The sequence below is a fragment of the Peromyscus leucopus genome, chromosome 8b (genome assembly GCF_004664715.2).
Source record: "Peromyscus leucopus breed LL Stock chromosome 8b, UCI_PerLeu_2.1, whole genome shotgun sequence".
NCBI classification, from domain to species: Eukaryota; Metazoa; Chordata; class Mammalia; order Rodentia; family Cricetidae; genus Peromyscus; species Peromyscus leucopus.
Window position 1 is genome coordinate 104,290,962 of NC_051086.1, and position 26,290 is coordinate 104,317,251.

The 26,290-nt window shown below is 46.5% G+C and overlaps 1 protein-coding gene across 2 annotated transcripts in view; it reads left to right on the top strand.

The window, feature by feature from the left end:
- Rptor (regulatory associated protein of MTOR complex 1) overlaps nt 1–26,290 on the top strand; it is a 345,487-nt gene that overhangs the window by 89,888 nt on the left and 229,309 nt on the right. The gene's annotated exons all lie outside the window — the stretch shown is intronic.

A 26,290-nucleotide genomic window follows, 5' to 3' on the forward strand; every position in this document is an offset into this window, starting at 1 on the left:
GGAGCTGAGAGCAGGGGCTTTGGGCTTTTAAGGGCTTGGCTCACAGATTGGGGTGCTGGCAGTTTAGCATGAGATGCAAGTTAGGAACTCAGGATAGGCCCATTCACCAGGTCTCCTTTCCCTAAGGCTGAGAGTGGAAGGCACCATGCCTCTGCAGGAGTAGGTTCCAGTTTTTGTGATTTCCCAGTAAATTCTATGGGAATTGTTACCATTTACTGTGGGAGGTAAGGAGCTTTGGTGCACCTGGCGCAGTTGGTCGGGAGCTGAGGTGACCATTGAATGGCCATTTGTCAGTGCAAGTGCTCACAGAGGGGAGGACGTGCTTTCACTGGGAATGTGCTATGCCATAGGAGCCTTTCTCATCTTGACCAGCATGAACGGCTCTTAGGAACCGCCTGCAGCCATGTTCTGTGGTTACATTAGGCAGGTTTTAGGTCCTAACTTCTTTTCAGTGCATTCTTCTTGTGTCAGTCACAGTGGATTTGTAGTCAACAAATGAAACATGTTTTTATAGATTCCTGCCAAGCAGTGGACTTAGGAAGAGGGAGTCTCTCTCCAACAAAACAAGGCTCCTGGGCTAGTTCTTCCTCTAAAGACCAGCCATTGCTACCTTGGTGATAGGGCTGTACTGTAGATTAATTTCTAAATGGTCTTATTAAATAAGAAACACAGAGCCAAAGAGATCAGAGAGGCATGACTACCTTATCTTACCACCTCACCGACGTGGTCACTTCCCTAGAGAGAGCTTCTTCCTGTCTGACTTGTGTTTTTATTGCCTTTCTGTTCTGCTTTTCATTGGCTCTAAGCCCAGCCACATGACTTCCTCATCACTGCCTGTCTATACAGACCTCCATGTCTCTATGGTTGGTACTGGGATTAAAGGCTGGTGTCACCATGCTTGGCTGTGTCCTTGACCACACAGAAACTGCCTGCCATGTGATCAGATTAATGGCGTGTGCTACCACCGCCGGACTTCTGCTTAATGGCTATTTGACCTCTGATCTCCAGGCAACTTTATTTATTAACATACAAATAAAATACCACATTTCAGCACAATTAAAATATCACCACACTGTACACTTGGACTACACACGTGCTTTATGAGCTGCTTTCTATGAACTGGAGCTGATGAGCTGGCCAGGGACAGCCACTTTTCTTTCTTTCTGTTTTTTGGTTTTTGGTTTTGGTTTTAGATTTTTTTGAAAGAGGGTTTCTCTGTGTAGCAGTCCCGGCTGTCTGGATCTTGCTCTGTAGACCAGGCTGGCCTCGAACTCACAGAGATCTGCTTGGCTCTGCCTCCCAAGTGCTGACACTTTTCTTTTTATGTTGGATTTGTAGGCTTGTCCTGGGGGTGCGTAGGTACAGATGTTGTTTGTAGAGCCCAGTATTCATGTATAGTTGTGTGTTTGTGGGTTGCAGTTAGGGTTGCTGGGATCTGAACTTCTGTGCCTCCTTCCACAAGTGGGCTAGTTGCTGGTTGTTGGGAAACTTGAGGGACCACACATGGCGTGCTGCTCAGTGAACCCTGAGTGCTAGGCTTGGAGAAAGCTCTCTCTTCCCCAGCTGCCTGCACCCTCAGAGCCCTGAGGGTAGGCTTGTAGCTTTTCTCCTCGCTCCTGTGATCCTCAGACCCTAGGTGCCTGCCTCTGCTCGGAGGGGCGGGTGGGGTGGATGGTGCTAGTACTCCTCTGACCCCACCCTGGAGTTGGGCATTGGGTTTACAATGGGATGTGCTGAACTGGTGCTGGCATGAGTCAGGGTGCTCTACCTTACTTGGGATCTTCAGAGTCAGATGGGGTAATCTGAGAAGAACGTAATGCACCTAGAAGCCTGGGTTCTGGGTTCTGGGTCCTGGGTCCTGGGTCCTGGGTCCTGGGAGGTGCTCAGAGATCATTGTGGAGTAAACTGATGTGGATGGGCTGTCACTCTGCAGTGACCCCCAGCTCGGGGCAATCACATTTTGATATGACAGCACTGCTCATCTGGACACAGTCCTGTTATGGCGTCACTGTCATCCCTTGGTGTGCTGCCCTCATGTCATGACTGCACCATGCTCTTGCGTAGCTGGCTTGTCTGCCAGCAGCCTTCTTCTCTCTCCTTCTCAACATGGCTTGATTCTCTGTGGAGCCAAAGGTTGGGCAGCATCCACCTGTTTGTGTTTCTGTGACAAACTGCAAATGAGGATTTCTAGCCACAGGCAGAATTGTAGCTGGCTGACTCACTGTTGACATGATTCAAAATCTTGTGTGAAGCGCTTTGCCCCTGTCCTCATTAAATTTGTAAGATGGTGTAGATGTGTCTTCTGGCTGTTGTGGGGTTAACCATTGTGTTGTGATGGTTTCTCTTAGCTGCTTCCTGCTCAGATGTTAGTGATTGTACCCATGACACACGTTTGCTGATGTTTTTGCTTTGGCCTTAATCATGCTCCATTCTGCGTCTTTCCCTGTCTTTTCTCTCTTCTTGCCTGGCAGCTTTTTCATGAACTGTGTTCAGGGAGAATTCTGATGGATGCTCTCCAGCTGAATGGCTTCTTAGTCAGCCCTGCCCACACACTTCCTGTCTGCCCTGTCCCCAAAGGCCATGACGTTGCAACAGCCTTCTGGACGTGAAACTAAGATTTAAAAAACAGTTCCAAACTCACAAACCTGAGCTGCCAGTGTAGCTAATAGGATTGCACATAGCTGTCATCATCTCTGTCTATTCATTCTTGAGAAAGCGTACACACATTTTAGAAAGTAGGTTGTGGAAATCATTCTGCACTCATGCTGCTTTCAGTGGTGCACAGAATAGGTTCCAGCCATTCTGTCACTGCTCAGAAGGAAGTGGAACATCCTTCACCCCTCTCCCTGTGCCAGTGCTGCCTCAGGTTCTGAAGCAGACTCTTGGCTTTGGTCTGACCAGATGGAACATTAACCCTTCTCTGATCCCTTACCCTAACCCTGACATGTTACTACTTCATTCTTTTAAGATTGAAAATACAAGGTGTGGATGTGATGGTGCACGCCTCTAATCCCAGCAATCAGCAGGCAGAAGCAGGTACATCTTTGAATTTGAGACCAGCCTGGTCTACAAAGTGAGTCCAGGACAGTCTTGTCTTGAAAAACAAAACAAAACAAAAATAGAAGCAGAAGAAGAAGTAAGAGAAAGGGTGAATGTATAGAGTAAAACAACATATATTTGCAGCTAGTTGGTCCCAGTGCCCGGGAAATCCTTGATGCTCAACTTTCCTTCCTTCCTTGGACTCTGAGGCATTGGTACTCGAGCCACACTAGGAGGCTCACACTGCCACTCTGGAACTTTGTAGCTCAGAGAATTCCTATGTACTCATCCTGTTTCCTGTCTTCCTTGTCTCTAGTATTGTCTGGAGAGCAGGTGCCATTTCATCTCTGCTGCTAAGTGACCTGCTCTAGGCATGCTATTTTTGCAGTGAAAGAGGGCTTGATTCTTCTCCTCACAAGCCTCTCAAGGACCTCTCTCCATCACTCTTCTCCTACTATAAAGCCACTGTTTCTGTGTGTGCAGATTTTGACAACGACACAGTGCTTGTTGAGGACTGAAACTGGAGCTCACCTAGCTCTCTGGCACCTTTGCGTTTCTTACAGGAGTAGGCTTTGGAAGTGAACCTTCCTCTGTGGTCCAGAGTACCTGGTCACATGGTCCTGAAGAACAGCCGGGGTTCTGACAGTCAGGAAGCAGAAGGCATAGAAGGCTGAGTCTGGGAGTGCCAAAAGGAGTCCCCATATGCTCACTGCAGGCCACTGTGAAAGCTGTCAAGTTATTCTCCAGCTGAAAGAGAAAGTGCCGATGGGGGGAGTGAGTAATGGATCAGAGGGAATGGTTATGAACATTTCCTGTGGTGTCTGACTTCATTTTGTAGAAGAACCAGGTGTCATGGAGGTGTCCACACCTGGGTGCTTACCTTAGCACTGGGCCAACTCCCTATGTGGAGGAAACCAATGGAGATGTTTTAAAACTTGGAAAAATTAATATAATATAAAATCTACATTTTTTTTGGTGTGTGTGTGTGTGTGTGTGTGTGTGTGTGTGCGCAGATGTCTTCCTTAATCACTTTCCACTTTATTATTTTATTTTTATTCTGAGACAAGCTCTACTGAATCTGGGAAGATGGCTCAGTGTGTAAAGTACTCACTGTGCAAATGTGGATCTGATTCTAAACCCCTAGAGCCCAAGTAAAAAGCTAGGTGTGGTTGTGTGCACTAGAACCCTAGTGCTGTTAAGAAGCAGAGACAGCAGGGTTGTGGAAATAAGGCACAGAGTGATAGAGTGGGGCACTCAGCATCCTCCTCTGGCATCTGTGTGCATGCACAGGTGCACACAGCACACTCATGCACTCATACATGTGAGGGCATAAACACACACACACACACACACACACACACACACACACACACAAACCTTTGCTACTGTCTAAATGGTGCAGGAACCTGACAGCACTTTACCTTGCTGTGTGGCTTCACTGCCACAGGTTGTAGCTCTCTCTGTTTCAACCTGGAAGACAGTATCAGCAATGCCGCCAGCAATCCACCTCTTTACTTGTCTTAGCACTCCATTTCACCTGTGGTTTGTCTTATCTAGGCTCATAGTCCTGCAATTTGAAAACATTTGCTTGGAACTTTTTGAAAATTTCTTGAAAAGTACTCCTTTTAAGATGAGGCTATGGGCAACAAATTATCCTTGTCTGGAAAATGTTTTGTTTCTGTTTGAGTTCTGAAGGGCAGTTTTGTTGTGTGTAGAATTTGGCAATGTCCTTGACTTTTTCTCAGCTTCATGATGTTTTCATCTGCAGACTTCTGTCCTTTTTGGTGAAATGTTGGCTGTGAGTCTCAGTGTACTCTACCATGAGCTCTTTCCAGCCTCTAGCAGTGTGTCCCAGCTCTGCTTTGAAGGTGTGCTGCCTCCGACACCCTTCTTGGGCTCATTTCCAAGCTCTTTCCTTTGGTTTTCTTCATTTGGTAAGATGTTCTCATGCGTGGTTCCTCCTGTCTTTGTTCTTTTCATCCCTCTTTGATGTTTTCACCAGTACTGCTTCACATGGTGGTTCTGCTGCTTCTCTTTGGGATGGAGTTGGAATCTGAGAGACTTCCTCATGCGCTCATGTTTCTTACATTTGTCCAGTATCTCTTCTGTCTGGGCTTCTGATCTGCCTTACAGCCCATTCCTCTCTGCTTTGGTGTTAAGTCTGCTGCCTGCTAAGAGATTGCTCCTCCACTGAACCACTTCCCTAGCGCACACAAATACTCTGGAGATTGAGATACTGTTAACACTTAGTCTGACTGATGGCCTCGCCACTGTTGTCATTGCTTGCATGTTGTATAGTTAGTGGCCATGAGGTCCTCCTGTGGAGGGCTGAGTCCTGAGTTTCAGTGTTAGAACCTGTGACTCAAGAGTCAGAGAGTAGGACACACAGAGGAGATGCCACTCCATTTATCTATGCCCATAGCGCAGCCCTGAGTGACAGGACCCAGGGAAGCTGGCTCAGCATAGTGACTTCTGGGGCCATTCAGGAAGTGGCGGAGTGGTTAGGCAGCCCAAGGAGCTTCTTTTTCTCTTACCTGTAAGGATGATAAGCATCTGAGCTTAGCTTTTATTAAATAGCCTTTACTGAGTACCAGGTGGGAATCTCATATGAGAAAGCATTTGTTCCCTTAGCAATACATAAAATGATGATTCCTTGCACAACGCAAGGTGCCTTAGATTCTGTGGAAAGCAGCATATATTTTATTGAAATTGTAGCCATTCCTTTAGGACAGACTTGGGGACAGTATATAAAAATTTCCTTTAGGTCTTCCCAGATCCCGCTGTGCCACCCTGACTAACCCCTGCTTCCACTTGTCAGTCTCTCTTTCTCTCCCGGAATCTTACAGACTGATCATTTCTGGGGTGACGACACAGGTGCTGCAAGGGCCCATGTGACAGACACCCTTCTTGGAGTCAAGAGTCCCAGAAGCAGAGGTTTGGACCTGGGCAGGAGTTCCCACAGGTACTCAGCTGCAGCCAGTGGAGTCCCAGAATGCCCCTTGTTCCTGCCCAACCCCTGTGTTGCCATTTCCTCATCCTCGTGATACCCAGCTTCTTAGTGGGCTGAGAAGAGCTGCACATCAGTGTCTCTCTATGACGGTTTCTTCTTGCGAAGGTTCTTCAGTAAGGCCTGGGGTTTGCTTCTCCGAGGCCCTGTGCTTTCTCTAGACTTCCTGGGAGAGGCTCTGCTGCTGCTGGGAGGCACCCACCTCACCACCTATTTTGCTGTGCTGGTTCTCCAGCACAGGGTTTATATTCTGATTAGTAGTGTTGTCGAACACTCTGGGGCATCTGGCCTGAGACTCAGCCCTTCACAGTAGGGCTCAGTGATCCACAGTCAGATGTTGGGATGGCGGTGCCCAGAAGGCCTGTTCTGTGTTTACTCTTGCATGTGTTACATCTCATGTAAATTTAGCTCATCTCTTTCTTAGGTTGCTCTAGGTGTCCTTGGTTTTTTTCCTCCCAAGCAGTTTTTAGATGTCATTTGCATGTAGTAAAATGCAGAGCTAGAGTGTTTAGCTTGATTGGTTTTGATAGTTGTGTGCTCCTGTTTAATCAGCATTCAGAACAAGAACATTAGAACCCACAGATAGTTCTTTTCTGTTTTCTCCTAGTGATGTTGGGAATTGAACCCAAGGCCTTTCACATGGTGGGTCACCTCTAAGCCATGCTCCTATCCTCACTGCCCTCCTTGGTCTTCCACTGTGCATCATCCTGCTGCTTTGGCCTATCCTTGACCTTCCTACAGTGGTTAGTAGCTGTCTATTCTGTCCTTGGCTCTCTTCTCAGCATAGACCTGGCTCCCTCCATAGTGTTGCCTGTGTCAGCAGTTCATTCTTCTCTTTCTGCTGCTGTGTAGACTCTGTGTGGATGAACCCGAACTCATTCATGTCCTCAGATGTGGTTCTGGGTCAGTTCCACTGCTGGTGTTAGGAATAAAGCTGCCGTTTGTGGGAAAGCCTTCATGTGGGTATACAGTTTCATTTCTCTGTGTAAATACCTGGCATGAGATTGCAGGTCACAGGTGGTTGTATGTTTTTATTTGTGCTTTACAAGCCCCATGAAATTGATAAAATGACAGTGATTTCGTTTCCCTTCTTCAAAGCCAGGCTCTGCGGAGGAACCTTACCTACCTCTCTCCTGCACTCTGGAGACATGAGAACATAAACACCCTTGATGCTTGGTTGTCTTTGAATGAATGCTTAGGTGATGTATGGTTGTTATTTTCACCTCAAATAGGACTCATCAAATAGGGAGTGAATGTGGGTCGTGTTTATCAGTGTCTAATTTAAAAGTGTGCCTACAAATGGACGCACAGTTTAGAAAGGAACCAAATTAAATTGCTTTTACCTGCTACAAGACTTGGAAACTAGAAGTAACTGGTATCTCCAAACCTCTGCTTCATCTCTGCAGAGAGAGACACATAGAGAGACGGCTACCATGGCCACATATTGTTGGGGGGCTTCTAGCCCCATCCTGTTTAGAATTTCACCTTGGCCCTCTTGAGTTTTACAGCTCTCAGGGGTCTGGCTGAAATTCCCCAGTGATAGCTCTGCACATTGTAGCTGTCTTTACCACAGCTATAGGCAGTTTTCTGTATCCTGGCGATGGACAGCAAGGAGCAGCAGCTACTCTAAGTGCTGGCACAGGACACCCTGTGTCATTGTGTCCCTGGTTGAGGAAGACTTGAGCAGCCAGGATTAGTACCAGTATTAGGGGTTTCTGCTCCAGGTGCTGAAGTGCTTCTCGCTTTCCTCTCTGTGCTGCCTTGCTGCTTTCTTTCCTGCCGTAGTCTTCTTAGAAGCACCTAGTAGGTAGGACACAGAACCCTGGACCTTGGTGGCTAGGGACTGTAGGCTGTCGCAAGCTGTCTGGACTAGAGGATGGTGTGTGTGTAATAACATGGGTGGTTCATTTCAGCGTGCCTGTGGTAGATTTATAGCAGTCTCTTTAGAGGAATTGGAAGCCTTCTCAGAAAGTGGAAGATGCATTTGTAAGTTTTAAGCCCAGAGCAGTGACAGTTTCAGTCAGCATTACATCTTAACAGAACAGAGAAGTTCGGCTTTTGTGAGCAGTGAGGCCTGTGTTCCTCTGTCTGTCGTCTTTGTCACAGTGTTAGGAAGTCTTGCCTGTTTCTGCTGCTGGCAGAGGATGCAGTGGCCCTGCCTTCTGCCTAGTCTCACCCAGCTGCACTTTATTCTGCAGTCCTAACCGCTGAGTGCTTGCCTGGGTGCTGCTCTGCAGAGCCAATACTGTAGGAGCCACAGGAGAGGCTCTGGAAATTGGAAATATCATTGACACATCCCAGTCTGTGATGGACAACTGTCATAGTTAACTGGACTGCATTTATTTTTTAAAAGATTTATTTGTATGTGTCTGTCTGTCTGTCTCTCTCTTCTCTCTCCTCTCTCTCTCTCTCTCTCTCTCTCTCTCTCTCTCTCTCTCTCTCTCTGTGTGTGTGTGTGTGTGTGTAACATGTTTATGTATGTATAAGTACACATGAATGCAGGTGTCCTTGGAAGCCTCTTGGATTCCTCTGGAGCTGGAGTTACAGGTGGCTATGAACTGTCTGACTTGGGTGCTGGGAACCAGACTTTGGTCCTCTGCAAGCAGTGTTTACTCTAAACTGCTGAGCCATTTCTTCGTGCCTAGGACTGGATTTGGAATCACCATGGAAACACAGGTCTAGGTACTCTTATGTAACTGTTTCCAGAGAGGTTTTAACTGAGAAAGTAGGACCCACCCTGAATGTGGGTGACACCATACTGTAGACTGTGGCCCCAGGCTGAATAAAAAGAACAAAAGGAGAAAGCTAGGAGAGTGTCTGCATTCTCTTCTCTGCTCCTGGCGTCAGGCCACTGTGACCATGCCTTTCCTATCGTGTGTGCCCCACTTACTGAGACAGTGAACCCTCCTTTGCTTAGGCCGCTTTTGTTAGATGTTTGTCACAGCATAGAGAAAAGTAACTAACACATCCTCTAAGCTGTGACTTCACTGACCATCTCTGTTGACCTGAGAGCTGTCTCATTGTTGGGGTGAGGAGGACACATGTCTTGTTTCTAGTGACCTCCTTGAGAAAAGCTGTTTCTCCTGTATCTTCCAGTATTAAAATGTTACCATTTGTTATTACCTGAAAGGTTATCTTCTCCTGAAGTTGGTTGTGAAAATACATTGTATCTTTATTGTTTCTCTGTTTTGGGTTTTGGGGGGAGACTTCCTCCCTTATATCTAACCTGTTGGAGATGTAAAGGCTAGAGAGGAGAAAGACTCTGGGATAAATTACCAGTATTTTGAAGATAAGTGAGAAGGCCTGGGTGTGCTGTGGATGTATACTGGTGTAAACTGGGTGCCTTCAGTGGCCACCACCCTGATCCAGACAGAGAAGAAGTACCTTATCCAATATAGCAAAATATCCCCGGATTCTTATCAAAAGCCCAGTACCTTGCTAAGTGCTGCAGATACTTAAGTGAGAGCAGAAGACCCCAGCCTAGTTGGCCACACGTACTTGCTTGGGAAAAGGTCCTTCAGGGTTATGGTTTGCTTTGGCCTCTGGAAACAAAACCAGGTGTGGTCCTCCCACCACAGATCTGACAGAACAGATTGACAGAGCCATCTGGGCTTGTGGGAGACAATCTGAGAGCAGCATTTCAGAATGAGAGGCAGCCACACAGTTGCCAGAAAGTCATACTGAATCACTGTCATGCCCCTTATCAAATGCTTGATGGGACACTGCCTTGTTCACAGGGAAGAAATCGCACCGTTTGATCTACTCATGTCATTTTGTCCACTAAGGGTGTAGTGCACTGGGAGCATTTCCTCTTCCACGGTGCATTTCCTCACAGGGATCTGAAGGCTCTCCTAGGCCCCTGTTGGTCCCCCCAGCACTGCCCTTTGCTTCCAGGTCACTGGAGATGGAAGGACTGCTGGTGTTGGGGCAGGGAAGGGAAGCAGCTGCACTCTGGGCTGCGAGGAAAGGGCTGTTCACGTGGCTCGTATGGTAGCATGTGCACCAATACGTGGGAGGACCAGGTAACCCCAGGGCTCCCTCTGCATTGTTGCTTCTTGGAATAAGAATTGAAAAGGAGGTTGGGGGTCGACAGAGTTGCCTTCCACCGACAGAATGCACATACAAGTCGACCACCTGAGTCCGGCAGTCCATCCCTGAGTTGCTGACCTTCTGACATTCTAGGTGTATGAAGGTCTTCCTTCCGACTTCAGAGCTGGGAGCAGGCCTCTCCCTGTTTGGAGTGCAACCTTCCCACTCATGGCCTTTGTAGGCTCAGTCTCCTGGGCCCAGGTTGTTGACAAGTGTGAGGATGTTTGTGTTTTTTCAGGGACAGATGTGAAGGCCCTTCACTGGTGTGCTAGTTGCTGTTTGGGCATCATGTTGCAGAGAAGTCAGGGATTGGTGGAACACTGCTGTGATTGTTTAGGACAATAGGCGTGCAGCCATACTTCTTTCTGCAAAGGCATTGCAATGACTACAGTGACTGCCATTTGCCACAGCAAATATGCTGTGAGCAGAGTGACTTTAGGCATGAATCTGGAGCCATGGGAGAGTTGGTGCCCCATGTAAGACATGAAAGTGTTTTGTTCCCCAGTGCGGATTTTAGACGGTGTGGAACACTTGGCCCTAGTGGTGCTGCCTGTGAGTGGGAGCAGGGGGATCAGAAATTGAAGGTAGCCTGGGCTTCGAGACCAGTCTCAAATAAACATGCTAACAAAACTCCACACTATGCACCAGGCTAGTGCTCCTTGTGCTCCCCCAGGCCCAGGAGGCCTGGAGTGGTGTGAGTGGTCTATGTGGTGTATGCTCTGGTGGGTGTTTGTGTGGTATGGGTGTGGAGTGGGTATAAGGGTAGGAGTGTGTATCTGGTGTGTGTGTGTGTGTGTGTGTGTGTTTGTATGTATGTATGTATGTATGTATGTAATGAGTATAGCTGGAGAGTTTCTCTCCAGCTCCTGCCAAGCCCCAGAAGTCCCGCAGCCCACTTATAAAATAAACACAAGACACTTATATTATTTAAACTGTTTGGCCTAATGGCTCAGGCTTCTAGCTATCTAGTTCTTACATCTTAAATTAACCCATTTCTATAAATCTATACCTTGACACGTGGATCATATCTTACCAGTATCTTACATGTTGGTACTCATGGCGGTGGCTGGCAGTGTCTCCTGACTTAGCCTTCCTGTTCCCAGAATTCTTTTCTCTGCTTGTCCCGTCTATACTTCCTGCCTGGCTACTGGCCAATCAGCATTTTATTTATACAGAGCAATATCTACAACACTGTAGATGTAGGTGGGCAAGTGTGTGTGTGTGTGTGTGTGTGTGTGTGTGTGTGTGTGTGGTCTGTCTGTCTGTCCGGCTTGATTGGTGTCCAGTATTGATTGTTCCTCAGCATGGTCTTCCCAGAACACCACTCCGCCCTCCTCCCTTCTTCCTCCCTGGTGGGGTGAGGTGTCCTTGCTCCCACTGCTTTGTCTTCCCTTATTGCCTCTACATGGAGCCAGAGGTTGGCATCCCAAGGGACCACTCCGCTTTCTGCTAAGTGCTTGCTCCCTCTTCTTCAATCTGTCCACCTTGCCTTCTCTGGGCTGGACCTCTGGGACCTCACTCTGGCTAGTCCTCCCTTCCTTTCTCTCCTACCCCTCCCCTGGGGCTGCTCCCCCTGTTTCTCTTTGCAAGGAAGAGCGCCTCCTGATTCTTGGTAGTCAGATTTATGAGTGTGAGGTAGGGATGTTCCTGCAGAGCATTTTGGCAGGTCAAAATGTTCTCTAATTATTATTGGTTGTTTCTTCTCCCTTCCTTGAAGCGTTTATCTAATTATTCTTTATCAATAAAAACTTAGGAGCCAGATCTCAGGATAAGAACCTGAATGATCAGAGAAGTGTTTTTTTTTTTTTTTTTTTTTTTTTTTTGTCTGATTCAAAATAAACTTTACTGACAATTTTGGGAGGTCAGAGTGTGATCAAAATATCTCACAACACTTCCTTGACTAGAGAGGCAATAGCCCTGAGTAAAGACTGAGTTTCAAGGGATGTGTACAGTGACTTAGATGGGCTAGGAGAAAGGGCTGGCCAAGGGTCTTCTCGGATAGGAAGGATCTTAGTAGAAAGCCTTAAGAGCACAGTGGAGGTGGAGCGGGAGCACTATGTGTCTTTGCCGGAAGCTTTCCCCTCTCCCTCCAGCTCACCTTACTGTCCTGTGGTCTTCAGTTTTGCCTTTGCCAGAGAGTCGCGGGAAATGGAGTGGTGGTGGACGTGACGCACCTGGTGCACAAGAAGCCTGCTGTGCAGGGCCTGCCACCCTGCTTCACTCTTGACTGCAGCATGGTTGCGGGGTTGCTGCGGTGGTGCTAAATGGCCTTGGCTGAGTTGCAGTAACGGCTCCATTTGTGTATTGGATCCATTACTTCTTTGTAAGATATGACCATTAGTAGGTTGATTTATTGTTCCTTTTTAAAAAGGGCTGATACCACAAAATAGGTTTTTGAGCAGGTACTTAATAATTAAGGAATCTTCGTTCAGAATCAGGCACTGTGGAGGAAGTGGGCCCTGAATTTTCCTTCCTGGCTGTGCTAAGATCTCCTCATGCTCACTGTATGAAGGTGAGGTTTAACTAAAGCTTATAGTAAATAAGTAAAGTCTGTCCACTATTAGTGAGCTTTCCAGAGGTACTTATGGGCGGGACCTTTGACCTCAGTTCTGGGAGTACAGACAGGAGTTTCCTTGAGCTCACTGGATAGCTAGCCTAACATATAGATCATTGCCAGGTCCAGTGAGAGACCCTGCCTAAAAAACAAAACAGAAAAATGAGATGGAGGGTGATAGAGGAGGACATCTGATGTCAGATGGCTTTTGTTCTCAGGCACACACACACACAGACACACACACACAGACACGCATACAGACATGCGCACAACCTAAACAAAAAGATTTCCAGGAGTGACCATGTACCTGATATCATGATAGGTACTCCAGGATAATGGGTTACTGGTTTCTATCATATATACTGTGTTGTCAGTGGATTCTGTTTTTGTGTTTACCTCACTGTCCAGGATGGCTGCTTAGAGCCCCAACCTTTGCAAACACATTCTATTTACAGGGAGGAAGAGTTCATGACTCTTCTTGAAGAAGTTTACTTTGCTGGATAAAGACATAGGGGTGGCCCAGCCCACAGTTTTAGGAATGTGGGTTCTGTTGTTCAGGAGCACGTGAGAGTTGTTGGGTGGTACACCTGACCTAGGCTCTAGGCTGGCTGAGCTCCTCTCCTGCCCAGGGTCAGCTCTGATCACCCCACCAAGCGGCAGAGGAGATGTCCTGTTTTGGTGACTCCTTTAATCATTCTGGATTGAGAGGACATGTTTCCAGATGGGAACAGATACACATTAGGAGTGTGCACATGGGCTTCCCAGCCAAGGTGCTGGAAGCTGGCCATCCATCCATTCCACTTAGAATGAGGAGCGACCACCTGGCTTTGAAAAAGTGACCAGGCTCTGGGTTGAAAGCATTAAGGAATATAGGGGATGGTGATGAAAATGATCTCAGGCTAACCCAGGAGGGGACCTGTATTTTACACTTTCTGATTTATGTCCTTTTTTTTTTTTTTAACCTATAGCCATTTTAATTATATTGCAAATTTTGGGAAATTACCTTTGTCTTGACTTTATTTATTAGCATTCCAGTGAAGAATTCTAATGGGAGGAGGTTGCTTGGAGGCTCATAGACTGTTGTTGTAGTTTGGATACATAAATACTGGCTTTTCAGACGATGATCTTATCAGCTGCTTGACAAAAGTACTGTGGCACTGGCGGTGCTTAGCAGATTTCCTCAGAGTAAAAGAAAATAATTTTCATTGGGGCCAGGCACTGTGTGTGACCAAGAGTGGATGGACCTGGTGTCACCTCCCCTCCTCCAGTCTGTGCAGCTCAGAGGGCCACTGCAAACAATCAGAACATGGGTGGAAGAGAGTCACTTGTGGCTCTTGATGCTTTCTTCCATACTCATATTTAATCTTTTATTTTTCATTTACTTTATTAACTGATAAATAAAATATAAAAATTATAGGTATTACGAGATACCATATAACATCTTGACACATATATACATGGTATGTTTTGTGTGCATTTTGTTGCTCTTGAGATGGGGAGCTTAAATTCCCCATGACCCTGCTGATCCTGGAGTCCTCTTTCCCTGAGAGCACTTCCCTCCAGTTCTTTAGGTGGCTGGCTCCTCTGTCCTTCTTGAGGCCACGAATGTTGCATTGGGCGCCAATTGTTGTTTGCTGCAGCATGGGTGTGGGTTCACACGAATCCGTGGAAAGAAGATTCAGAGGCATCTTAAGACTGAATCTGTTCTTTCATGGCTGCAGTGGGGTCCAGCCTCGAAGGCCTGAAGTACTTTCCCTTCGCCCAGGCCATTTTTATTTTCTCTATATTTACAGTTTAGCCAGTTAATTTCTGTATGCTCAAAACAACCTGGAAGGAGCTCCCAAAGATACAATACCAAGCGCAAATTCCTCAATTTCTCAGGTACCATGGTTTTCCTGAACCAAGTTTTGCATAGGCTTTGTATCCTTAGGAGACCCTCAGACAAGATTCACATAGGGAGGCTAGAGAAATAAAAGGTATTGGTTAAACAGAGGATGGATTAGGGCTAGGTGCTTAGCTCTGGAGCCAGGACAGGAGTAGGTCAGCAGGAATGCAGCCACAGTTGTTATTTTTTGTTTGTTTTTTGTTTTGAGTTAGTCAGTTACCACTACTATAGTCCAGACTGGCCTTGAACTTGACATTCAAACTCATGATTTTTTTTAAGATCTCACCTTCTATCCCTTGTTCCAAAAGTCCTGCTGTTTATTTCATAATGTAAATCACAGTCCAACTTTCAGAGGCCAAAGTCTCAACCATGAGCTTCTGTAAAGTGAAACCCAGCTGTAGACTCCCACCACCCAAGATCCAGAGCAAACACTCTTATACAAGACTGGAACCCTACAGAGACTGTAGCCTGGCATCCAGAGCTTGTGATAGAATATTCATTTAGACCTTTGAAAGGCTTTGGCAGCCCCACTCCTCCATTCGGACACCTGTAGGATGTATAGCTTTTACCTTAGGCTTAAGCTGACTCTACCCCATGCCTGTAACCGTCCTTGCCAATGTCCCACAGCCCTCATTTATGTAATATTCTGGGGTCTTTACTGCATCTTAGGCTTCAGCTTGATACAAATGACCTTCATAGTCTGTAGGGACTCTGACCCTGTTACACCAGATTGGCCTCAGCTGCTCTCCATGACCCCCATATATATATCTATATATATTTTAATCTTCTGTGTCTTCAAAACTAGTACCATGGATGCTGCTTTCAGTCCTGCCCAGTTTTGCTACTAGCTGGAGATGCAGTCTATCTCCTTGGGCCACAGCCATATCAGCTTCAGTGTGCTGGACCAGAGAGAGCAGAAGCACCGGGTGTCCTTTAATGATGCTGAGCTCTTCAGCTGGTAGAGCTGCTTTGTTCCCACACTCTCCTGTCTGAAACTTGAAACTTGTTGCATACCTTTTCCTCCATCAAACAAATTAGTCCATTATTGTTGAATTCCGTGTCTCCAAGGGAGGGTCTCAGGACACAGAATGAAGCCAGAATTTTGGCCACACTATCATATGAAGGGCTCCCAGCCAAGTTCCTCACAGAGTCCCTGTTCCTCTCTGACTTAATGAGCTAGACCTCCACTGTCCGTGTTTCTCTCAGCACTCTTATCTTCTAAGCAGCCAATTAAGCTGCCCACAGTACTCTACTGATTTTCCAGCACAAAGTTCCAAATATTCTACATTCCTCACACAAAACAGTTCCAGAGGCCTAAGAGCCACATGGTCCACCACAGTAGTGACCATACTTGTTGGCACCAGTTTCTGCTTTAGTGTCCTTTCACATTTTGGTAAAATACTCTGACAAAAGCAACCATTGTTCTCTGCTCTTGACTGTGGATGTGATGTGACTGTCCTGCCCCAAGTTCCTGCAGTGGCCGACTTTCTTCCTGTGGTTCTCACAGCAGGGTCATCACAGCAGCAGGGAGGGACTAAGGGTCGCCCCCCCCCATCTCCCCAGTGCCATAGCTGTAGCATGTGCTTTTTCTTTAACTCTAACTGCAGTCTTTTCTTTTTCTTACTGAGTTTTGATTGATTGGAGAAAGGGACTTTTGATGTTGCCCTGGCTTGTCTGGATTCCAGGGCTCAAGTGATGCTCTTGCTGGGGCCTTCTGAGCAGCTGGGACCACAGCCACACACCTCACACCAGCTGTTTGATGAGCTGATAATCTCCAACATTTATCTTTTCTTTAATGGTGAGTGTGGTGGTTTGAATAAGAGTGGGTCATATGTTTGAGTGGAGCCGTTTGAAAGGCTTAGAAGGATTAGGAGGTATGACCTTGGAGCACTGGGGGGAGGGGGAGGCTTTGAGGTTGGTTTGTGTGTGTGTGTGTGTGTGTGTGTGTGTGTGTGTGTTTCGAGACAGGGTTCTTGTGTAGTTTTGGTGCCTGTCCTAGATCTTGCTCTGTAGACCAGGCTAGTCTCGAACTCACAGAGATCCTCCTGGCTCTGCTTCCCAAGTGCTGGGATTAAAAGCGTGCGCCACCACCGCCCGGCTGGGGCTTTGAGATTTTAAAGGTTTACACGAGGCCCAGTGTCGCTAGAGTTTTCCTGCCTGGCCCACAGTCAGGACAAATTTCTGTCACTCGCTAGTCCCGCAGCCACTCAGACCCAACCAAGTAAACACAGAGACTTATATTGCTTACAAACTGTATGGCTGCGGCAGGCTTTTTGTTACCTAATTCTTCTATCTTAAATTAACCCATTTCTATTAGTCTATAAGTTGCCACATGGATTGTGGCTTACCAATATGTTGCTTGTCATGGCAGCAGCTGGCAGCGTCTCCTGACTCAGCCTTCCACTTCCCAGAATTCTCTTCTCTGCTTGTCCCACCTACATGCCTGGCTCCTGGCCAATCAGCATTTTATTTATACAGCGCGATACCCACAGCAGCAGCCCAGTGTCTCTCTTTGCTTTCTACTTCTCCAGCACCACACCTTCTGCCACATTCTTGCTGAGATAGTCATGGACTCACTCTAAAACTACAAGCAACCCCCAGTTAAATGCTTTCTTTTATACTAGTTGCCTTGATTGTGGTGTCTCTTCACAGCTATAGAATAGGCACCAAGAATGTGAGCTTACTCCAAATTCTTCTGTTTGTGAGGTCATGGTGCCAGGTGGTGGTATAGATGTTACATCCCATCCCAAGAACACAGGACATTGCTATCTACATGTGCACTGCTGTGCACAGCTCACAGGTTGTCTCACTCCTGACTGTAATTTAGCACTCAGTACTTTTTCATGGACTCACACTCTGAAACTGTAAACGAGCCCCCAACTAAATGCTCTCTTTTAAAAGTTGTCTTGGTAATGGTATCTCTTCACAGCAATAAAGAAGTGACTAAACACAATGCAAGTTCCTTCTAGAGCAAAGCACTGGGACCAAGACTTTACCTATAAGGGCCTTGGCAGCCTCTGGCTCAGTCTCTTGTGAGGAATGGAGACCTAGGGAGATGTGAGCTCTTGTCCACAGTCAGGGCAGACCACGAACCTGGGTACACAGTTCTCTGCATCTTTTGTAGAAGTCAGCAGCATAGGGAGGGCTGGGAAACCCTGGTGTGCAGAGACCTCAGGTTTATGCCGAAGCTAGCCACACACTCATTGCAAAGTGTTGTTCAGGCTGTCACTGTGATGCATGCTTATTTTGCTGAGAATGGTTTTCCTGTCTTAGCAGTGCTGTACTGCCCTTTGCAGCCACACAACCTGCCTTGCACCATGCTTTGACTGCCAGGGGCTCTGTGCTTTGTAAGCTCTCAGAACTTTCTTTCCACTTTTGAAATATGACAAAGTAACCCTAAAACTGTATTTTTTCCTAACCGTGGCACTTCTTCCCATTCTGGGGACATTGTATGTTTCCCTTCAGAGGACTCTTCGTCTCTGTAAAGCATTTTAATGGCTTTTCCTTGGTCCTAGTACAAAGTCTCAACTCTTCAAGTGAACACAAAAATTGCTCTTTTTTTTCCCCCGAGACAGGGTTTCTCTGTGTAGCTTTGCGCCTTTCCTAGAACTTAGTCTGTAGTCCAGGCTGGCCTCAAACTCACAGAGATCCACCTGCCTCTGCCTCCCGAGTGCTGGTATTAAAGGCATGTACCACCACTGCCTGTATTAAAGGCATGTGCCACCACTACCCGGCTGCAAAACTTGCTTTTTATCTAGTCCTCCTGCTCCTACATTTATTCTCATAGTTCCCATAGACTCAGCCTGACTTCGAACTTTCTGGTGTTCTTGACTTTTCCTCTAGCTTTTCTGGGCTGGTCTTTTTTTCTTCTTGACATCTCTGTTCATACTTCTGGTCTATCCTTTGATATCATTTTCTTTGGAAGCTGTTTCTGAATCCTGACTACCTTAAAAACAAAACAAAACAAAACACACCCACCCAAGCCAGGTGTGGTGGTACACCCCTTTAGTCCCAGCACTCAGGAGGCAGAGGCAGGTGGATCTCTGAGTTCTAGGCTAGCCTGGTCTACAGAATGATTTTCAAGAGAGCCAGGACTACACAGAGACACTCTGTCTCAGAAAACTTTAGGCCCTAGGAAATATGTCTGCTGCTTTGTCCCCCATGGATGCTGATCTTGTTCTAGAAGGAACTTGCATTGTCTTAGTCACTTCTCTCTTGCTGTGAAGAGGTACCATTACCAAGACAACTTTTAAAAGAAAGCGTTTAGTTGGGGGCTCGTTTACAGTTTCAGAGTGTGAGTCCATGACATTCATGATGAGGAGCAATGCAGCAAGCAGGCATGGTGCTGGAGCAGTGGCTAAGAACTTATATCCTGTTCCACAAGTTAGAAGCAGAGACTGAGACTGGGCCTGGCATGGGCTTTTGAAACCCTAAACCCCACCCCCAGTGACACACTTCCTCCAACAAAGCCACACCTCCTAATCCTTTCTAAAACAGTTCTACCAATTAGGGACCAAACATTCAAATATATGAGCCTGGGATTATTCTCATGCAAATCACCACACCCTGGCCTGGAACTCACTGTGCAGACCAGGCTGGCCTCAAACTCTTTAAGGATTTTCTGAGTGCTGGAATTCAAGGCTGCATCACCATGCCATGCTCCACCTTATTTTTAGAGTCAGTGTCTCTCACAGAACCTGGATCTTACTGATTTATTGAAACTAGCTGATCACTGAGCCCCAGGGATCCTATGTCTTTACCTCCGAGTTCTAGGATTGCAGACATGAGCCATCATGCTGGCTTTAAAAAACAGCACACAGGTTCCAAGGATTTGGACCGAGGTCACCGTGCTTCTACAACAAGCCCCTTACTGACCACACCATCTCCCCAGCCAGTTGATGCCACCTGTAAGTTTGCGTGCTTCAGCAGCTGAGTAGGTAGGATATCTGTACTAGATTTGCCATGTTTCTGAATATTGAAAATTACTTCAAAATTGAAAGGGGTTGGGGTGATTGGCTCAGTGGATAAAAGTGCTTGCACAAGAACAAGAACAAGAGTTTGGATCCCTATCACCCACTTCAAAAGCAACACAGGCCTGGAGTTTCACTGCCGGGAGACAAAGAGAGGAGGAACTCAGGGTGTTGCTGGCCCACTAGTCTAGCTGCTAGTGAGTTCCAGGTCTAGCGAGAGACCCTGTCTCAATGAAAACAAGGTGGAGAATGATCAAGAAAGACATCTAATGCCAACCTCTGGTCTACACACATACACACACACACACACACACACACACACACACACACACACACACACAGCAAAAATGGGGGAGTTAAAAAGCAAGCAGCTATCAAGCCAGGACTGTGCCTGTCACAAGGCTGCACAGTAGATGGTTTTTTCTCCCTCATGCTGTCTAACCAGGGAGGACAGATGAGCTGACAAGAGTTGCCACAGGATTAGGTGCTCATCTGTTTTGCCAGTTTCTCCCTCTGCATGGACGAATTAGAATCTTCCAGAGATATTTTCTGTTGCCTGTGTTGTTGCTGCTGTCTCCTTGCTCATAGGTTGATGGTCTTTATGGGCGTATCTGGTGAAGTGATTCTTTGGGGTGCTTCACCCGTTGGTGGCTCTGTTCTCCCTGATCACTCACAGGTCCCCTGTTGATCACCTTTTTCCTACTCTCTTTCCTCTGTTTGAGAGAGTTTTCACTGTGGACTGGAATGTACTTCCTGGGGACAGAGTTGGAACCAGAGGCAGGGGTAAGACAGTCACCATGCTCTCTGCTTCAGTCTTAACCTAATGTAAAATGTTTACAGTGGTAATCAGTCATGGTCTTGTAAGTTTTTGTTTTGTTTTTCATCAATGCAGACATTAAGATTTCTGTCCTAGTGTTGGTTTCTATTGCTGTGATGAACAACTTGGGGACGAAAAGGTTTACACTTCCAAATAATTGTTCATCATTGAAGGAAATCAGGACAGGAATTCACACAGGGCTGGAAGCTGGAGGTAGGAGCTAATGCAGAAGCCATGGAGAAGTGCTGCTTCCTGATTTGCTTCCTATAGACTGCAACAGCCTGTTTATAGAACCCAGGACTACCAACCCAGGGTTGGCACCATCCACAAAAGGCTGGATCCTCCCCCACCAATCACTAATTAAGAAAATGCCCTACAGGCTTGCCAACAGCAAGCTCTTATGGAGGTATTTTCTCAATTGAGGCTCCCTCCTTTTTGATGACTCTAGAATTGTGTCAACTTAACATAAAACTAGCCAGCACAATGTCTTTATAAAAATTCAAAATTAAGGACTTCTATCATGCTGTTTCTAGTTTCTTATTTTTGGAGCCTGAATATTACTGATTTTCATTATGGTAAAAATAACTATTTATTAACTTGAATCCTGTTTTAAGGCAGGTTGGGTTAAAGGATGTTTGTTGTGAATGGTTTTTTGTTTCTCTGACGCTCATGTTCTCTGTCGTTCAGTATGATGGCACATTTACCATCACTCCTTGCTCTGTGCCCTTCCCTCTTCTGACTGCTCCCCAGAGCCTTGGGGCCAGATCTGCATTCAGTGTCCAGGCAGGGTGCAACAAACCTGTGCTAGAGTGGCCATGGCTGTTTGATGTCTCCGTCCAGAGAAAGCCCAAATGGTGGATGTCCTAGAGCTAATCCTTGAGTTCTCCTTGGTGACAGGACATGACTCTTGGCTCTGTCCATTTCTCTCATCCTCTTCTGGCTCTCACTGTGCTGATCTGTGGACAGCTGAAGGCTCTGGCTTTCTGCCCTCATTGCAAGCGTGCCTTTTACTCTAGCTATGTTTCAGATTTGCTATTAAATCATCTACTTCAAAACTTGTCCTAAATCTAGATCCTTTTTCCTCCCTGGAGATATTCCTGAGATTCCTGGACTGTTTGCTGAGTTTAGGATTTCTCTACTGGTTCATGGCTGTATTCTTGGCTTTTCTCTCCTTCTTACAAATGTCTGTTCATTGGCTCCTTGCCCTTTGCTGTACACAGGCTCCCTAACCAGAAACATTTCTGATCCCCTGGAATTTCGTGACTGCCAGATGAAGCTGCCTTTAGTAAATGAAAATCACCTTTTCTTTGTATCACCGTAACAGCAGCGCGGCCCTCTCCCCCTCAGTCTGCTGTCTCCTTTGGACCCTGGCCTAGTAGTGGCTGTTTGGTGTGTAAGTGCCCACCTCACTTGGCCCATGATGGGCATGTTCTGACTGGCTGTGCTGCCCTCTAATAGAACACTTGGATTACTGCCTATAAAACCAGAGGTGCTCGACTCATATCTGTTGGATAACTTGTTGGATTACCTGGTGAATGACATTGTTCTGTATTCTATATTATATCCAAGGGGATTTAGTGACCTAGCAAAGACCAGATTTCTCTGAGTTTATGTGCCAACCTAAAGACCTGTAAGATCCCATGTTACACACATGAGGCAAGCCTGCTGTGGTTGTCACTATGCACAACCTAGCAAGTGAGTTAAGTGATCTCCTCAGGGCTATTGCATTTGGGTTTTAACTCATTCCTTTGTAACACAACAGAAAAGGAGGCTAAGCAGTGTGTTTAACCTACTTCCTGTGCCCTGAGGGCTGGTGGTTTATAATAATGCCTCCAGTTTGTTTCACGATGTGGTCTGACCTGCTGGAGTTGAGCCTGTGCAGGTCAGGGGCTGGGTTGGCACCTGCTTTGTTATATTTTTCAAAGGACCAGTTAATCTCAGTCAGTAAAATGTGATCCACAGACACTAGAATTGAGTAGCTGGTTTTGTTTTTTATTTAGAATCAATAGCTCTTTAGGAGAAGAGAATCATTAAGAATTGTCTCAGACCAAATAATAAACAGAGTGCCTGTGCCATGGAGACACTAGTGTCTTCTGGCCTAGAGGCTTCTAGTGTCTCAGTATACCCTGCTACCCTGGTGAAAGTGTCTCTTACTGAGCGGTTCCTTTATACTGTGCATGGCCAGCTGTAATCCCAGACTGGTGACAGTGGGCAGTGAACAGCATGTGTCAGCCCTGCTCGGACAGTGTCCCTACTAAAAGCAGGCTGTGGGGCAGTTGCTGGTGCCATGGAGGTGAGGGCAGTGACATAGCTCAGAAACCGACTCTTAACATAGTAAAGATCAACACTGTAGCTAGAGTTGTCCTGCCTGGCCCACAGTCAGGACAAATCTCTGTCACCCGCCAGTCCCACAGCTGCTCAGACCCAACCAAGTAAACACAGAGACTTATATTGCTTACAAACTGTATGGCCATGGCAGGCTTCTTGCTAACTGTTCATATATCTTAAATTAATCCATTTCTATAAATCTAACCCTGCCACGTGGCTCGTGGCTTACCGGTACTTTACATCTTCCTTGTCGTGGCGGCTGCTGCAGGCAGTGGACTCCTTCTGCCTTCCTGTTCTTTTATTTCTCCTCTCTGTTAGTCCCGCCTATACTTCCTGCCTAGCCATGGGCCAATCAGGTTTTATTTATTGACCAATCAGAGCAACACATTTGCCATACAGCCCATCCCCCAGCACAGCCAAGTGCAGACCATCTCAGACACCTGCACTCAGGCCTGTGGTCCTATTCATCCTCTATGCGGACCTGCTGGGTAAAGCCACGAGGAACCCAAGAACGGGCTCCCACAGGACATACAGAACATCCCACAGCACAACACTCATAGCTTGCTGTACTTTTGTGAGGCTCAATTTTATTTCATTCATCTTACTGGGTTTTGAGTTGACTAGATATTAAGAAAAAATGTAGGGATAGTCTTTCCTGTTAGCACTGTAGGGGATACTAAGTTTACACAAATGATGGCTGTTTACTAAGCTGGTGAGTGACCCACATCCTACATCACATCTGATGAACCTGGCAGATGTTTAGATGAATATAGTAGGATACCTGGCTGGTCCAGACAAGTCTAGTCCTCATCCTTGGAGCCTTTGAGTATCACCTGTGGTGAAAGGCATACCTGAGTTGAGGTTCTTGAGATAGGCTTCCTTGGATCACCCTAGTGGATTTTTAGTACTTTCCACACTGTGACTTAGTGCATAAGCTGAATTCAGACTGCTGTCCTGTGCCACTGTGGGGCCAAACTTGGTCTGACTTCAGCATGTGCTCACAGTTAACTCATGTCTGGATTGGAGCATTGGTTACAGTTCCCAGGCTTGGTTTCCTCTTCTGCCTGTAGTGCCCTGTGTTGCTTATTGGCAAGGTATGTGGCATCATTTGGAGGGTGTGGTGTGAAAAGGATTTGAGATAGGGTCTTACTCTGCAGCCTGTGCTGGACTCAAACCCTTGGGAATCCTCCTGTCTCAGTCTCCTGAGAGCTGAGATTCAGGTGTGAGTTGTTATGCCTGGCATGAATCTTTTGTTTTCTTTTGTATTCGTGTTTGTGGCTCTTCCCTCTCCTTTGCTTTCAGTTTAATAATAATGATAATAATAATAATTTATAGAATTGGGATGGCATCCAGGGCCTTGGGCATTCTGGATAAGCACCATACCCCTGGCCTGAGTTAGATATTTTGAATTTATAAAATATTAATAGAGATTTGTACATCAGAACTGTATAAAATTATGCACAGAGTTGTGTTGTTCCTCACTCCCGTTTCCACCTGCTCTGTGTCTAGTTACTTCAGGTATGTGTATCTTTCTTGTGTTTCAGGAATCTTCTTTGGATCATTTTTACAAAAAGACATACTGTACACACTCCTGCACACTCTGCTTTTCCTAGGGGCCACTCCTACCATTTCTATTTAGAGCCAGATGCTCCACCAGCATCAACTGCTGTCCTGCACAGGCTCTCAGGCATGCTGGGAACATTCTACACTCAGGTTCCTATTGTTAAGGGGGTGTGTGTCTCCAAGGTGAATCATAGTATCACTGGGGCACCAAGGTGCATGGTAGATTATTTTTGGTTACAGTCAAATTTTTTCCAGGATGGTATCCCATGCCATTTCCCGTTCCCTCAGTAGCATGTAGAGAACCCTCCTGCAGAACCCAGAGTTTCTGACTACCACCACTTGGCAGTGCATGTGTCTCCTAACCCTAACCCTTTTTTTAGTATAAATAGAGTTGACTGTTTCTATACAGCTAAGGACCACTGCCATAATTTTGCTGTGAATTGTTATTTTGTGTTTGTTTTCTTCCCCACCCATTTGTCTTGTATGGTTTTGTTTCCATTCTCTGGATTCTTGGATGATAACTCCATCTCCATGTGTTCATAGCTGCCTCTGGCTGTGGACACTTTTCTAGTAGTGATAGAAGAGAAACCACCTTGAGAACAGACCTTGGCAACTGGGGAGTGGGTTCATTTCTCTCAGGATAATGGAGTCCGCCTTGTGAGTTTCTCTGGGACAAATACAGACTCAAACCTCTACATCTCTTTATGACACCAGAGCTGACAAGCACTATATATGCCTGAGACCACATGTGGATGCAGAGCCAGGGATGGTACCACACACTCTTAATCCCACCACTCAATGTGGCAGAGGCAGGTGGATCCCAAGAGTTCTAGGCTGGTCAGGGCTACATGGTGAGACCCTATGTCAACAAAGCAAGACAAAATGCAGTTAATATAGAGGTGTGATTTAGCTCAAATGTCTTTTGCTTAGATGTGGTGTCAGCCCTTGCCACACAAGAACATGACACATCCTCACAGCAGCCCCTCGAGCTGTTGATTAGGGCTGATAGAACCACGTTTATACTGTTGAGTGAAGAGAAGGACTGGGTTCACCTCTCTGAGTTCACTTGTGCTGCTGAGTCTGGACTTCCCTGCAGTGTGTCCATCTCTTAGAAGGCATTCTTCCTGGCAAGGTTAGAAGGCTCCAGATGCATGAGGCCACGTGGCTAGTAAATTGGTCTTGCTTGGCTTCTACGAATCAGACTGCTGCAGTTGAGACTTAAATTGTTCTACTTTGGATTCTTAAATGTAATTTATTTTGAATCTTGAATGAAATTTATTTTAACCTTAAAAGTGGGGCCATGAGGGCTAAAATCACATGGCTTATTGCACCTGCCAATTCTCATTAGTTCTGATGGCTGTTCCTCTGTTCATTTAGCTCAGCAAAGAGGAACATCCGACATCTTAGCCTCTGTCATCTAAGTTGCCTTTCTGTGGGCCGTTCCTGTGGACAAGGCCTGTGGTCTGCTTCTCCCGAAGACCTCAGGACAGGCACTGTCTCTGCAAGTGAGGTCTGTTTAGGGTAGCAGCTTTGCCAGTGTCCCTTGGATCTTCAGTCTAGCCTTCCTTCAGAGCCTCACAGAGCCCTGTGCAGCCTTTGCTTTCTTCTTCCCATTCATTCCTCCCAGCATGGTGACTGTGCCACTCCCTGAGCATCCCATTCCTTCCTTCATCTTGCAAGCTCATTCTGAGGAGTCCACTACTTTATCTGAACTGCTTCTGCAGACCTAGGTTCCATCTGTGCTCTGTTTCCTTTGTGCATGTGTTGTGTTTTCTGCACTGTTGGTACTTACCTGTTGATGGAGTGGGGGTGGGGTGTCCATCTCTATTGTCTCCCACACTCATCACCCCATGGCAGTTGGCATACTCTTTGTTCATGCATGCTGAAGTGACATGCCATAGCACAGCCCGCAAATTATCACTGTCTTAGAGAAAAGGAAAGCAGGGGTCAGTGTGGGTTGTGTTGGTGCCTTGAGACTGTTAACTCTCTTCAGAACAGCCTGGAGATACAGATCTGCCTACTGTGTTCATGCTTTAGT